Source organism: Pinus tabuliformis, chromosome 8, assembly GCF_031772625.1.
Source record: "Pinus tabuliformis cultivar Carrire ecotype Pingquan chromosome 8, CPIR1, whole genome shotgun sequence".
In the NCBI taxonomy this organism is placed as follows: domain Eukaryota; kingdom Viridiplantae; phylum Streptophyta; class Pinopsida; order Pinales; family Pinaceae; genus Pinus; species Pinus tabuliformis.
Genome location: NC_142294.1, coordinates 838304219 through 838321723, shown reverse-complemented (window position 1 = coordinate 838321723; position 17505 = coordinate 838304219).

Sequence of the window (17505 nt, the reverse complement as noted above, 5' to 3'; positions counted from 1 at the left end):
GATAAATTGTGCCTTGGCTTTCAGTGATTCGAAAGGGTTAAAAAGGGCCGGGCAGATGGTGGGTGCCTGTCCAGCAAGTCAAATTCCTGTTTTTCATTTTTCGACTGTAACACCCTTTATTTTTTGATTAAGTTGAGGTTTTAATCTCACCAAATCCCCCCATTCCAGTACTGAGTCTATTCACATCTACTACCAGGATCAGGCTTTGAGATTTGGAGAATATCAGGATTCCCAGTTTTGGATGCCAAAGGCACCCTCCCTTTCAGAATCAAACCCGGGCCAGTGATTGAAAACTCCCCACCGATTTACTAGTGGATCACCACAAAGCGAACAAGTCAAATTCTTATTGCTTGAACTTGATGGACTGGACTAATAACTATGCCGAAAAAAAAAACCCTTGTTAAAACTAACCATGGTAATAACATCAAGCTTAGGTTCTAACATATGTTCACCGTGTTTACCACTGGAACATCTCTGACAAACAATTTTTTGTGGATCAAGGGTGAGAGACCACTGAATGACTCCGCGCTGTTCCATATGATTGGGTCCTGATTATAATCAGTATAATCATATCCTTTTCAAACATGCATTTTCCTTGCCACCCGTTTTTCTTTGAAATATTAAATATAACAATAATAATAGTTTAGTTTAATTTTAAGAAGACAACTTTTTAATTTGTAGCAAAAAGGATATTTTTCCACACAAGGATTTAGCAATTTGATTGCTAAAGTCTACAGACGTGTACAAACTCTACCCCTCAGGATTTGAATCTGTAACCTTCTACAAGAAAATATATGTTATTTATCATTAGAACCACTCAGGTTGTAATGTTTTCATGAAATCAGGGTAGATGAACTGAGAATTATATCAGGGTTTGTCCTTGTAGGTTTTAAATATTTTTGCACTATTTGACATCTAATGTAAATAGTGACCATTCAGGGGAAATTTGTATTAGAAATATTTTCCATTTCATGTAAGATTACTTTCCAGGTTATTCATACCCATGAGATGTAGATTAGTTGATTTGATTTGTGTGGGGTTTATTTTCCATTAACTCGTTCAAATCTCATGGGAGGGGTTGAAGGTGGTCACCTATTTGGAATCCATATTATATGCAAGGAGACATTCTTTTCGGCAATTCTAAAGTAATATGGAAATCTTGCATTTTGAACGCGTCTTATTCTTGTAGATCCCATCGATTGTCTCTTCACTTCTTTGGAAGAGAATCAATTCTCTCTTCAATGAATCTCTATATTGTAATATAGAACTCATTGTTGAACTCATCGTGATCTTTATTTAAAAAAAAATTGCCCCAACTCGAAATGCCTTTACAGTATTTTCGGGAGAGATGGGTATCTATGAGATCATTTACTGTTTCTTGAAGCTCATCTTTCCCCTGGATCGACCATAGAGCCAGAAAGACCTCAGATATTAAACCAACTTTTCCAAGATGGTAATCTTAATTTGTTCGATCGATCTTCTTTTGTGATCAGTTCTGCTGGGATAAACACTGTACAATGGAACATTTAGGGGTCAATCGAGTTACTGGCCCCGGCTGTCTCCTTGGAAGAAGGAAAAAAAAACAGCATCAAATTATTCAAATAATTTATAAAATATGTAATGCAGAAAAAAAAAACAGCTATCAAATTATTCAAATAATTTATAAAATATGTAATGCATGAAATATGAAATTTTGGCCTTTCCTCCTCGTCTTGCTAAATGGTTTACTGTTCACTATGTTAATCAGTACTTTTCATTTGTCATCGATTTTGATGGCTTCAATTATCAAGTTGGTCCAAAGCGTCGTTCTCACTGATTTGAAAAATGATAGGACCTTCTAACTGTTTGGGCTTATCACAAGTCTCCAATTATTTTTAGATATTTACTTTTAGATGTTGGGAAGATTAATAATTAAGCCAACTTTTTAATGAACAGCAAACTTATTTAAGTTTTTGCGCCGAGTCTCATTCTACAGCCCAGTATGATGTGTAACTGTGTTCGGCCATTATCAAAGTTGAAATTTTACTCGTCAGCATAAATAAAAATAAAAAAAAATAAAAAAATAAATTAAATAACTATACAATGTTATTTCATAAAAAAAATTTACACGTGAAGAAATTGGATCCCTTGAAATTGGATCTCTCTCGGCTCATGTTAGATCCGTATTTAAGATGTATCTACGCTGGTTTATTTAGTTTGAATCTCAGTACAAAATGATATTGTATGTGTCGCTTGGTCGGCATTACAATTCCATTGGAATATATATTTTTCATACAATTTTTGGATTGCAAAATTTTTTTTTTGTGTTCTAATTACCATTTTAATACTAGAAATGGAATTAGCATCATAAAAAACTTTTGGGGCACCCCAAATTCCACAACGTGATAACTATAATCTTTTTTTTTATTGGTTGTTAATTGTTTCTAATTAAAATTTTGATCGAATACCAAAAATCTGCCAGAAAGTCAACATTTCTTGAGCAAAAATGTTGGCTGTTTAGCCTACTGCTATTTTGTTGTACGATTTGAACCTTGATGCTGTTGCGAAATGACATTAGTTTTGTGACCAAATATCTATGTTGTATGAGTTTCATGTGGGAATGTTGGGAACTTGGGTATGGGTGTCCAGAACAGACAGGTTTCCCCAAAATTTTGATAAAATGGCTAATTGGGAGCAGTAATATTATATAATAAAAAAACAAAAATATTTTTTATTTTTAATTATATAATATATATAATAATCAAAATATTCAAATATTCCAATCAATTTAAAATTTTAATTCATTATATGGAAGAAATGAGCAAAAATGTTGGCTGTTTAGCCTACTGCTATTTTGTTGTACGATTTGAACCTCGATGCTGTTGCGAAATGACATTAGTTTTGTGACCAAATATCTATGTTGTATGAGTTTCATGTGGGAATGTTGGGAACTTGGGTATGGGTGTCTGGAACAGCCAGAGGTTTTCCAGGAGCAATAATATCATAGAATAAAAAAACGAAAAATAAAAAATATTTTTTTAATTATATAATATATATAATAATCAAAATATTCAAATATTCCAATCAATTTAAAATTTTAATTCATTATATGGATATCAAATTCAAAAATGAAAATTTGAAGAGGTAAATGATTGAAGAGACATTTTTGAATTTCAGAAACATAGTGAAAATCAAAGAACTCATCATATTAATTTTCATATTGCTAGCATGCCCAATGTTGTACATAGTAAAAAATGATAAATGCCCAAAACGGAAAAGTAATACATGGTCCAAAAATGTTCAAATGCCAAAACATAACATTAAAGACTAAAGTTGAAGATGACCATAAAGTGCAATTTTCAGCATCATGACCATCCAAATAAATTTGAGCCTCGCTAAGCACTCCAATTTCATCATCACCATCATCAATATCAAGATCACTTGTAATGTTACCTAAAGATATGCCAGTTAAACTTGCATTTGGTGAAAGATTATCTTCATCATCATCACTTTGATAAGCCTCTTCAACATCAACATCCTATTTGCTGTAGGGCCCTCTAAATACTCAAGTAGCTTCCTTGAGCGAAGTTGAAGACTACTATGCATATAAACCAATTTCTTTGTTCTTTTAATAGAGTGAATAAAACTTAAGTACATTGATTCCTTTCAGCGGCTAATGAACTAGAAAGCCGAGATAGCAAGCGTGAGGCAAGATTTCGAAGACCTTGGGCTATACCCCCATACATTCTCTACCATCCAATGAGATTCCTTTGTGCATAAATGTTGATGTCCACCCTTATATCTTGGGAGAATTTAGAAGGGTTTAAGGTAGCAAAATCAATAAATTGTTTCCGCATTACAGTTGTGTCATTAGGGGTATAGATTTTGCATATGGCATCAAGAAAGCTTTGTTTCACTTCTTCATCATCAATGGGTAGAACTTTATTTGGTCTCTCCATATACCACTTTGGATTAAGGGCATAAGTAGCCATGTGAAGAGAGGCACTTGATCCATTTCTTCCCTATTATCTTATGAATTTAATTGAAAAACTCCAAAGAGGGGTTTTTATCCCAAATGATGTGCTTTATACTACCTTACCATGTTATCAATACACTCATAAACTTCTCCGGGGGTGGGGGGAATCAAAATCTACATATCTAATCAACTCCACAATTGGAGCTGTGAAAGAAACAACATATTTACAATCAGACCACTAATCATCATTGAGACGCTGTTTTCTTATCTTCTTTTCCTTCTTCGATTTAGATTTAGACCATGCATTCCACTCTTGGGAAACAACAGTGGCTTGTAAGGATGCATGCATCTCAACCATACATTGAAGAAGAATGAAGTATGTAGCATATTTTGTTTCTGCAAGTTTCTAAAACCTCTTCCTTGAATACATCCTATAGAGTGCTAAAGAGGCACACTGGTTGCAAATGTACATTTGTGCATCTCCAACATTTAAAATGACAAGCATAGATTGAAGAAGAATGGAGTATGTAGCGTATCTTGTTTCTGCAAGTTTCGAAAACCTATTCCTTGAATTCATTCTATAAATTGCTAAAGAGGCATAGTGGTTGCAAATGTACATTTGTGCATCTCTTGCATTTAAGTTGAGTTTTGCAATCCAAGATATTTTGTAGATGTTTTTGAGGACATTATTCAAGGCATGTATACAACAAGGAGTCCAAAAGATATGCCTATATCAACTTTGAACCATCCAACATGATGCTTTACAAACATGGTCTGCATCTGTGATTACATGTACTATATTTAAAGGATCAAGCTTATCAATTGCTTCTTTCAATACTTCAAACACGAAGGTAGCATCTTTTAGTTTCCCACTACAATCAATTGCTCTTAAAAAATAAGGCTCAGTTAGAAATGTAACAATAATATTCAACAATGGCCTTCATTGAATGTTTGTCCAACTATCCATAACTATTGAACATCTTGAATAAATCCAAGATTGTTTATGAGGGCTCATAAGCCCCTCCATTCTTGTCACCCTGTTATCTAACAATGATGTTTCATTTTGTTGTAATTTGGAGATGCATATCCTGGCCCATCAACTATGATTTTTCGCACCATATCTTTGTAATGTGGAGAACGGGTAGCATTAAATGAAATTCCACTTGACATAAAAAAATCCACAATGGAATCATTAGCTTCATCTCTATGTATTACATTGTAGATTTTAGAATTTTGTTCCTGAGCACAACTAGTGGGCCTTTACTCCTCTCAGAAGTAGACCCCACATAGAGTTAAATTAATTTGATGCATTTTTATTCACTGAATTTTCCATATCACGGGAAGAAGATCCAGGTACTTTAAAATTACAATTATTGTTTAAGTTCATTACATTGGATCTTAGGGAAGCCATATGAAGCTTTGTCAACTCCATCCTTTTCTCAATAGTACATGTACAACCCTTTACACCATCACCAGATAGGGATAGAAGATGATGCCACACCCTAGTGTAAATTCTTTTAAACACATAGTCACACAATGTGCACATCCATTATTCACAACCACTATTTTTTCTTTCTTTCTTGTTTTTAGTAATTTTATTCATAAGGGTTTTTTGGGGTTTGTGCTTTATTGACTTGATACTTGGAATTGGAGGAAGAGAAGAATTTTCATACCCACTTGGTATTGAATTACCACTCTCCATGATTTCCCTGATTAATATAAGAGATAAAAGAACAAATTACAAGAGATAAAAAAAACAAATTATAAGCAAAATGTACAATGAAAAATAAAAAAAAATGAACTAACATGTACTTGTATACAAAATTTAAATGTGATTTTTCTTAAATTTTCAATTGAAACGAAACGAATTATTTTGTACTTGTGATTCAAGGAATGTTATGAGAATACTTTGTAAGTATGATTCAAAAAATGATATGAGAATTTATTTTTTCTGACTCCATAATGAAATATTTTTTCCATAACATTGTGCTTCTAAAATCAACATTTCTTACATTTCTTTTACTGGTATATAAAGATAAGAACTATGAAACATATAAGATATCTAAAGGTAGAGTGGCATTAGAAAATAATATTTAGAAGATAGCGAATAACACTCTTACACACTCATATGAACTTATTCATACTCTTAGATTCTAAATTTCTTCTACTTGGTTTAGCGTTTTATGTTTTATGATCCTACTTTCTTTATAGGCAAATTGTATACCTAAATTTAATCTTTGAACTTTTTTATATATTTAAAATTGTATACCTAAATCTATATGTTTAAAATTTTTAATAAACTTTTATATGATATAAACTAATAATATAATTTCTCATTACAAAAGAAAAGCTATAATTACCTATTATTAAATTAAAATTAAACTCAAATACTTTTTTAACATCTATCACTCAAATTATATTTTATAAATAAAATTACAAATTAAATAAAAGTTAAAAAGCATATAAAAATATTGAAGTTTGTTAGATTAACCATAGTCACTCTAAAGAATATATAGGTTTATAAAATTACTAAAGTCAAAATTAAAACATAAGTCAAACCATTTGAAAAATTTCCAAAGTGATTAGATATTAGTTGTTGGAATATCGTGAAAAATATTTATTAGTTTCATCTAATTTTTAACCAAAAAAAATTATAATTATTTTACGAATTTGCATTTTTTGATAATAATTAGATAAATTATAAAAAATATTAAAAAAGCTCATAATTAAAAAAAAAACAATAATATTGAGACAATATTATAGAGACACAGTGTAATATCGAAAATTTATTTCACAAAATTCCTAAAGAAAAACTTTAAAACCTCAAATAATGAGAAAAAAAAATGTTTTTACTATTCAAAATGAGAAAATATACGTTTAATAAACAAGACATTGCAAGTAAGAAACAAATTTAAAACCTAAATTTTAGTTTTTTGGTGGTTTCAAAGTGTTTTCTAGGTTGTTTTGAATGATTTTCTAGGTTGGTTTTGTGTTTTTATAAGTTGTTTTGAAACATTTTTTTATAATAATGGTTTTCTTGGTTGGTTTTGTGATTTTTTAAGTTCGTTTGAAGGGTTTTTTTTGTGGTTTTTGTATAGTTGTTGTTTTTGTTTGTTTGTTTGTAAATCAATTGGTTTTCATGGCTTTTGTACATTATTATTATTATTATTATTTAAAATTAATTTATTTAATTTTGCAAAAAAATTTATATAAGAAAGACAAAAGATAGAATACCTACCTTCGTTTGAGCCACTAGGACGTTGGTGGGGTGGTTGGAAAGATTGATTTGAACGCTCCATGCTCCAATTGCTCAATCGAGCTCTAATATTCTCGGTTGAGCTACTCACACTCTTAGTTGAGCTATTAGTTTACCCACGATATGTGCAAATGACGTGCGCAGATCGCTGGAGCAATATTTATAAAAAAGGGCTCGTTCAAGGGTTTGTTTTTAATTCTCGATCGAGCTACCTTTTTAGCTCCTAAGGAGCTTGACCGAGCCATTGTTTTTTCCATCCAAGAGCACCCTCTTTCGCCAAAAAGTGTAACCCAACTCCATGCTTTCACCTTGACACATTTTCTATTTATACATAATTTAATCCAATACATTCCATGGGTCAAAACAAAGGTATTACAATCCATCCTAATAATGTTTTCGATTTGATCCTTTTTAAGGTCATCTTGTCAAAAGTTAAGGGCCATAGTTTGATCACTTTGCTTTTATGTTGAAAGGACATACAAATTTCATTCTCATTTATGATACATCCATCCAAGGTTTAAACCGCTGCATTACTTGGTCCACATGATTCCCATTAATTAATGAAGAGGAAGTGTGAAAATATGTACCCAATCACCTACATACATGAGGGATGAATGAACTAGGCCTTCAAGTTCAAAAAAGTGTTGGGTTTGACATAAGAGTTTAATTTTTGAAAGTTTATTGAAAAATGGATGTTACGCACATCCAACACGATGATAAATTATCACTCGTGGATGAACACCATAAATTTTTAGGATTTGGATATTTTTACTAGTTGAAATGAGAACCCTTATTTGATGGTTCCTAGTAGGGGTGCTTCCTCTCGCTTGGGGGAACACTTCAACACCTTGAGTTTCTTCTTTATATGCCCTTTTTCTTGGATAAATTTCTTTTCATTTATCTTTCATAAATGATGATCATCAAGTTCATATATGTCGTTACAATTACATCATAGGCCGCTTCTTTGTTGTTAATAGTGTGCATTGCAATTGTCTTTTTAGGGGCATCGATGTTGTAAAGAATTCATTCATGAAGAAAGAGGTAGTGAGATTTCATTGCTATATATTTTTTCTTTTTGTGTGTTGTGCATGAACCCTTGTTCCCAAGTTTGAGGATTTATAGGCTTAACAACTTCTTAGACTTCCGCGCAAATGTTTTCCACATATATTGCAACTTTATGTGGTGTATCCAAGTAATATCCTAGGCCCAAAATTATCTCAAAATTATTAGTTTACATTCTTATGGTATTGTTTCCTCGTCAACGTTGGGCTAGATGCGCTAAAGGTGGATCTCCACCCTTGTTGGTGCACTTTAGAATTGATGCATAACATAACTTTTCTTAGTCACTCCTTGGATTCCTTTGTTTCTAGTTATGCTCTCATTCTAATTGACGCACTAAAGGTGGATCTCCACCTTTCTTAGTGCACTTTAGAATTGATGCCTCACATATGTTTTTTTAGTTACCCATTGAATTCCTTTGTTTCCACCTATGCTCATATTCTAGTTGATTAATGAAAAATTTGTTGACATTCACTTCAAATGTGATGTCAAAATTGATATTTTTACACTTTCTATTAGTTCTTCATTCTTTGGGAAGAACTTGGACATCAAAGGTTTAGTGGGAAAAATAGGCATATTTTTTTATATGCGATGCTAAAATAAAGATATCCTTGATATAGATTAATGATAGATTGGACACCGACTCTTCCATGTGGTAAATGTGAATGTTCTAGAAGTGGTTTGAGATATTTCAAAAAGTAACTCTATTTTGTAATTCACTTTAGGATTTTTGTTTGTTTGTTTTTTTTTTTTTAACATTTAGTTGTTGAATCTATTAAAGTGTATTTTATGAATTAATGTCTTAGACTAAGATTAATATCATTCATACTTCTCATCAAGAGATTAGGGTTTCAATTAAAAGTATACAGATAGGCCAAGATAGAGAGTTTTGACATAGTTTTTGTTGCACTAGGACAACTCTTTTGAGTAAAGTTGAAGAATAGTAGAGGAGTCAGAGCATCCATTTGTACAATAGCTATACAACATATTTGTACATTCATATTGAGCCATACAATAAATCCTATGGTTATGCAATTCCATACAACAAATCCGTATAGTCATATAAGTACATGTAAGTCTTACAATGTATCTCTCATTTTGTGTATATCTATTTCTGAGGTGATTTTGATAACTATGTAGTCTTTGCTTTATCAACTTGTTGAAGCTTCCTTGTGAGATTTTCTTAAGGAATGGAAAAATACTTTTAAAGGATAAATTACCTATGTATGTGTGACACCATTTTATGTTTCCACTATTTCCATTTTTAGCTATTGTGTGTGTTATGATCTGAAATCAATTTCTGCATTAACTTAAGTTTAACATTTATCCATTTAATTAAGTTCACAAGGACAACAATCACCTAGTGTTAGGGATTTTTATATGGTATGAGAGATATTTCTCTGATTGACATTCTCAAAGGTTTTCACATGCATGCATCACAATGTACATGTAAGAAAAAAGGAAAAAGTAAGCAAAATTAGAAGTACGTAGCATAAGCTCAGATGAAGAAGTTTGTTTCCAAGTTTGATAAATATTTCTCAATGTTATATTTCCTTTTCACTCGCATAGTTTCAAAGTATTTGTGGTGTGTGGACAATGGGACATCTCATGATATGACATCAACTTGATAGTTTTTTAGTCTAGCAGAGAACGACTCAAGGGTTTAGATTGAACTTGGTGATGATGCCAATTACCTAATAGTAGAAATTTGTTAGGTCCCTATAATACTATTGTAACCCATTATTGTCTAGTGCAACCCCCTTACTGTCTTATTGTGCCCCATAGAAGCCCACCATTGTTATTGTTGTGCCCCTACAATATTATTGTTCTGCAGGCTCTGATTGTATTGAGACCCCTTAGACTCCTATATATAGAAAGGAGGTATTTTCATTTGTATCATCCAAGAATTGTTCATTTGTGTAATGTAAAGGAGGTTTCCCCCTCTAAGAGGTTGATTTTTAAGTCATTGATCTATCTTTTCTTCTATTTGTGCGCTGTTTGCATAACATTTGATATCAGAGCTTTGGATTTTAGGATTTTGCTGCTTAAAACATGTCATCGTGGAATTTTCGCTATAACCTTTTTTCTACAAAGTTTTAGAAGTTGAAATTAAAACCTATTTGAGTCGAAATCTTGATGAACCTCGGGTCCGAATTTCAGATATTTTCTTGCTATAGTTTCAGAGATATGATCCAAGGAAGTTAGGTTTTTTTGTAGGTTCTCGAATTATATCTCAAACATGTGACCTGGGGAAAATCGTCATAACTTTCTCTCTGAGCATCAGATTGAAATTTCGTAAAAATTTACAGAAAGAAGACAGACTGTAGTTTTTTGTGCATCATTTCCAGGTCCAAAGGTCGAAACAATGACACATGATACTTCGTACAAGTTCGCTCCATTGAACCAGTGTTTAATCAGACCATTATGGGATATTTGGAATAAAGTTTTCTTGGAGAATCCAATCTTGATCAGAGTTGTGGGGTTGGAAATAGGACTTAGAGGGCTACCGCAAGACGAAATTTCAGACCTTAGAGATCCGAAATCACAAAGATACAACAGATTCAATATCGAGATCCTATAAAGCGAAAAAGGGTGTGTAGTTTTTCTAAAATTTTGCATAAGTTTTGTTTGAAAAATTAGTTTGAAGTAATTCAAAAGGCATAGTGAAGCATAATTATCATTAATTGATGCCTCGAAGAAAAAAAATGGAAACACATAGTAAGCAACTTGAAATCTCTACCATGATTCATGAAGAAGATGAATAAATGCAACATGATATATCAAAATTACGAGACCAAGTGCAACAAATTTCACTCTCACAAAAAGTAGCAGAAGCTAAGATGGATGGTTTAAAGAAAGACGTGGAAGCTAATATGAATGGCATGGAAGCTAAGATTGATGGCGTGGAATATAAGATGGATGGTTTAGAAGTAAACATTGAAGATTTGAAGAGATACATGGAAGGTTTGAAAAGAGGTTTGGAAAAGTTGCTTCAAGAAATGCTTTCTAATGGTGAAAAGGTAGTAGAGGAAACTCATGATGATAACAAAATAAATGTTAATCATGATTCCATAGAATCTAATGTTGGATTGAAGACCCAAAATGTTCCAAATATCGTTATGAGGAATTTTGGTGGCAATGATTCGTAACATTGATACCACAGATGGAGCAATATTTCAATCTCCATAATGTGCAAAACACAAAAAAGGTACGCATTGCAACTTTATATTTAGAACCCAATCAGTTTGTATGGTATCGATGGCTTTTCTCTCGTAAACAAATTGTCACTTGGTCAATTTTTATGGAGGAAATGATAACACATTATGAGGATACAAAAAGCAACACCTTCTTTAGCCAATTGATAAATCTCAAACAAAAGGGTTCAATGGTGGAGCACAATGAGGAATTCCAAAAATTGAATATAAGGGTAAAAGATATTCCAGAGGAGCATAAAATTGATGTGTTCATAAGGACTTTAAATGATAACATCCAACATGAGGTTCACCTTTGGGAACTTTTGATCCATTGGAGAAGGCATTCAGGTTGACAAGAAAAATTGAAAGCAAAATTATGGCAACAAGGAAGCCTACCACTCACAAATATAAAGATGGAAGTGTTTCTTCTCCTAGCCTTCCACAACCTACAAGGTTGACACCACAACAATTGGAAGAAAAAAGAGGAAAAGAGCTTTGTTACAATTGTGATAGCAAATACACTAAAGTCATAAGTGTGTTGGGAAGAAATTATTTTACATAGACTGTGAAGAGGAGGAATAAAATGAACAAGAAACGTCAAAAGAAGAGGATATACACCAAGAACCAATCATAGAGAAAGAAGAAATGAATCCGACCATATATTGTAATGCATTGGCAGGAATTACCACTCCTCAAACTCTCAAGATAGAAGGACATATCAAGAAGAAAAATGTAATAGTGTTGTTTGATTCAGTAGTACCCATAATTTTATTCATTGTAAGATAGCCAAGGAATTGAATTGCTTCCTATATCCAGCACCATAGTGTCAAGTGATAGTTGCAAATGGAGGAAACATATATTTCTTTGGAAAGTGCCATAATATCAAGCTATCCATGGGAGAATATGTATTGGATATTTCAATGCTTTCCATTCCAATGGGTGTTGTTGATGTTGTACTAGCAGTCCAATGGCTACAATCTTTGGGTATGATAGATTTTAATTTTCAAGAACTTTTCTTGAAATTTTTTTGGGAAGGAAAGGAAGTTGAATTAAGGGGTATCACAAGGAATCTAGGAAATATAATTAGCTCTAACAACATGACAAATCTTCTAAATAAAGAACAATAGGGTGTAATTGCACAATTATGTTCACTAGAGGTTCCCACATCGAAATCATCTATTTCTCCAGATCTCCAAAAGTTTTGGACAATCATTCCAAGGTATTTGAGACTCTCAAAGGCCTCCCACCTATTCGTGATCATGATCATGCTATTCATTTTATTCTAGGAATTTTTCCTCCAAACATCAGGCCTTACAGATATCCATATGCCCAAAAGAGTGAAATTGAACGTATGGTTACAAAAATGCTAGAGGTTGGTATAATTCAACCTAGTCAAAGTTCTGTCTCTGCTCTAGTGGTATTGGTACACAAGAAGGATGGATCATGGCGCATGTATCCGGATTATAGGGAGCTCAACAAGCTTACTATTAAATATAAATTTCCCATTCCTGTCATTGGTGAATTATTGGATGAATTACATGGAGCAATTTACTTCACAAAGTTGGATCTTCGTTCAGGATATCATCAAATCAGAATGAAGATTGAAGACATTCCAAAAACAACATTTATAACTCACGAGGGTCATTATGAATTTTTGGTCATGCCTTTTGGCCTTACCAATGCACCTTCTACATTTCAAGGTTTGATGAATTCCATTTTCAAACCCTTAGAAAATTTTTGTTAGTATTTTTTTATGATATATTAATCAACATCAAGTTGGAAGGATCATGTTCAACATGTTGACAGGGTGCTCAAACTATTGGACAAGAAACAATTATATGCAAAAAGCTCCAAATGTTTCTTTGGAGTACAAGAGGTTGAATATTTGGGTCATATTGTATCTCATGAAGGTGTTAAGGTAGATCCTAGCAAAATTAAAGCCATTAAGGAATGGAAAATTCCCACATCCATAAAGAATATGCGAGGATTTCTCAGGTTGACAGGGTATTATCGCAAGGTTAAGAATTATGGGAGAATAGCAGCACCTCTAACAACATTACTAAACAAAGATGCATTTTCTTGGACTCCAGAAGCAACGAAGGCCTTTGAACATCCTAAAGAGTTAATGTGCCAAGCACTGGTCTTAGCTACACCAGACTTCACAAAAGCCTTGATTGTAGAATGTGATGCCTCAGGAAATGGAATTGGTGTTGTTTTAATGCAAGAGGAAAGTCCCATTGCTTTCGAAAGTCATCCAATCAAAGACAAGTGTTTACACAAAGCTATTTATGAGAAGGAAATGTTGGCAATACTACATGCACTTAAGAAATGACGACTTTACCTAATAGGAAGACACTTCAAGGTAAAAACGGATCATGATAGTATTAAATAATTTTTAGAACAAAGATTATCTTCATAAGAACAACAAAAATGGGTCGCAAAGATGTTGGGTTATGAATTTGAAATCATCTACAAAAAAGGGAAGCAAAATGTTGTTGCAAATGCACTCTCAAGAAAGGATAAGGATGTGGAAGCATTGTTTTGTGCCATTTCTATTATCCAACTAGACTGGATAAAAGAAGCAAGGGATGAATGGAAGAATGATGAAGAAGTGTGTGCACTCATTCAAAAATTGTAGCAAGATCCTAGTACATCTGATACATTTAGCTAGAAATATGATTCATTATGGTACAAAAATCGCTTATACCTCTATAAAAAGTCCCAACTCAAACAAAATATTATAAGTGAGAAGATCCCAGTTCAAACAATATTGTCAGAACTTGACAAGGAAGGAAAAATCACATTGGAACCTGAAGCAGTCACAGAAACAAGAAATCGACAACTACGAAATCGATCAATTTCAAAGTATCTCATCAAGTGGAGGAACTTACCCGCTGAAGAATCCACATGGGAGGATGAGAATTTTATACAGAAGCATACATAACTACTCAAGCATTGAGGACAACACTTTTTGAAGGAGAGGGGCGTGTTAGGTCCTGATACTACTAGTGTAACCCCTTATTGTTATTAGTGCAGCCCCCTTATTGTATTATTGTGCCCATATAGTCCCCATGTTTTTATTATTGTGCCCCATAGAAGCCCACTATTGTTATTGTTGTGCCCCTACAATATTATTGTTATGTAGGCTCTGAGTGTATTAGGACCCCTTAGAATCTTATATATAGAAAGGAGGCCTTGTCATTTGTATCATCAAAGAATTGCTCATTTGGGTAATGTAAAGGAGGTTTCCCCCTCGAAGACGCTGATTTTGAAGTCGTTGATCCATATTTTCTTCTATTTGTGAGCTGGTTGCATAACATAATTGGTAACATTCCATTCTAGTGCTAGTCAAACAACTCTTTGGACTTTGATGATGTTTTTTTTGTTCTAAGGCTCAAAAATAATTTTCTTTCAATTTTTGTTATGAAGGGAAAGGGCTATGAAATGGAGTTGAAGTAATAAGTCCTAACTAGGTCAAAGGAATCTAGCTTAGAGAAAACTCAGGTAATGGGGGCAGAGAAGGTAATATTTATAGGTTGTAGGGTGAACCTATTGAAGCCCTACCTCATAATAGTGATGTCTTATGCGAGTTGTGGCACAAGAAGATTCACAAGGTATTGCCTATTTTGAGGGAGATAGTCATAGATCTAAAGTTTAACATTAAGCAACAATGAGTATGCAGAGGGTGCAAGCTTGGAAAACATGGAAATATTTCCTTCCCATGTAAGGAACATAAAGGTATGATGAGATTATAGATCTAGTGCATTCAAATGTTTTTGTACCAATGTCAATAGAATCAACTTTAAGAAGCATGTATTATGTTTCCTTTATTGATGACCTCTCTTGTAAGACTCGAATATACTTCTTAAGAACAAGGACGAGTTTCAAATCTTTAGTTGAAAACCATACAATGAAGAAGATCCAAGTGTTGGGATCGAACAAAGAGGGTGATTATACCTCCAAGGAGTTCAATGGTTTTTGCAAGGAGGAAGGGATCAAGAGGGAGCTAACTATTCCTTACAACCCATAGTAGAATGTGATTGTAGAGTGGAATAATCAATCCATCAAAGGGACTACTAAGGCCATGATTCATGATCAAGACTTGTTGATATTTCTTTGGGTTGAGGAATGCAACAAAAAAATAAACAACTAGAATATTGTCATCATAGTGTTTTCGAACTCAAGGCACTAGAGGAAGCATTCACTAGTGTGAAGCTTTCCGTGTTCGAAGAGGACCAAGTTTCCCTCCAACAAGAAGGGTTTATTTATGGATTATAATGAGACTTCAAAGGTCCACAAGGTCTATATTCCTAAGTGAAGGAAGAAGATAGTGAGAAGAGATATAAAACCTTCGAGGAAGACTTCACATCCAAGAAGTTCCATGAGCGTAATCTAGTGACAAAGGAAGAGGAATAGGAAGCTCCAAAGTCCGAGCTAAGGTCACAAACAACTTCAAACACATGAAATTAGCCTTTAGGTGAAGAGAAGGAGACATCAACACTTTCCATCTCTATTAGGAGACCTTGATAGTTATCTCATACATTGAGGTATGCTTATAGTATATTGAGACTCCTAGGAGCACATTTAGGGAGTGCAAATCTCTAAATAAGTTTCCAAACTACATGGCATTGATGAGAAACATCATAGATTTCGAGTCTTTCAATGTTTATGAGGTAGAAGACTGAAAAGTATGGCGAGATGCCATTGTGGAGGAGTACACCTTCATCATGAAGAATGATGTTTGTGACATACCACCAAGACCAAAGGGGAAGTCAATATTGAAGTTTAGGGTATTCTACAAGATCAAACATGTAGTAGATGAAAACGATGAGAAGTTCAAGGTGAGGTTCATGGTGAGAGGGTTCTCTAGAAATAGGTATTGGATTATGAGAAAACATTTACTCCAATTTCTAGGTAAAATTCCATTAGAGTATTTGTGCCTTCCATCTCATTTATGGGATGGAGGATACATCACATGGATGTAAAGTCAACTTTACTTAATGGGATAATCAAGGAACAAATTTACATACAATAGCCTTACGACTTTAAGGTAAATGGGAAGGAGTTCCATGTTTGCAGGCTTAAGAAAGCCTTATATGGACTCAAGAATGCATTGAGAGCATGATATTCTAAGATAGATGGATATTTGTAGAGTACAAGCTTAACAAAAAGTGAAGCAGATCCTAATTTATATTTTTTAGGAAACAAAGTTACCAACTTAATGAGAACTCTACAAAGTTCTTGTTTTTTTAGAGGTCACATTTAATGACTAATTTTATCTCCATTTAAAAAAAAAGTGGTGTTTTTGGGAGTTAGATAAAATTGTTACTTGAGTGCGATTTGCTTGACATCATGGCCTTGCCATTTTCCACAATTGACTCCTAAATTAAAAAGTGATTCTACCAATAATACCACATTTATTTTTTGGATCTAAAATTACGATTCGATTGAAATCATGTCCTTGACAACTGCTACCATTGTAAATAAAAAATTGAAAATCAACTCCTAAAACTAGAAGTTTTTTTTTGTGTAAGCTTGGTAGTTCCTTTTTGTATTAATATTTCATGAAAATGTCTTTAACAAAAATTGTAGGTGGCCTCAACCTGCCTGCAGGAAACTAGGTCTGTTGGCCACCTGTCTGCATCGAACGTTGTCCAGAATTTGAAAAGAGTTTTCCTTACCATCAAAACTACATTGGAAACTTTATCTATTATATAATTCTTATTAAAACAATAAATGCTACCCGTCATATAAACAAAATTCTACTGATAGGGCTACTTCAATCATCTAATGAGTCCATTGGCGCTGGGGCTTTCGCGCTTGAACTCGGGATTTCACTTCTCTTCATATCTTGAAGGCTCTATTCAATCCTGTTCATCGTGAGGTTGTTGTGATACAACTGCAGTTGGACAAATTGGATCTCCCTTTGCAAATCCTTCATGCTTGGCTCAACTGGTCTATCTTCCTTCGGTTCTTCTCTTTCCTTATAGGTTGTCATTGTGCGGGCCAGGATGTTCTTCATGACCCAATACTGCTAAATT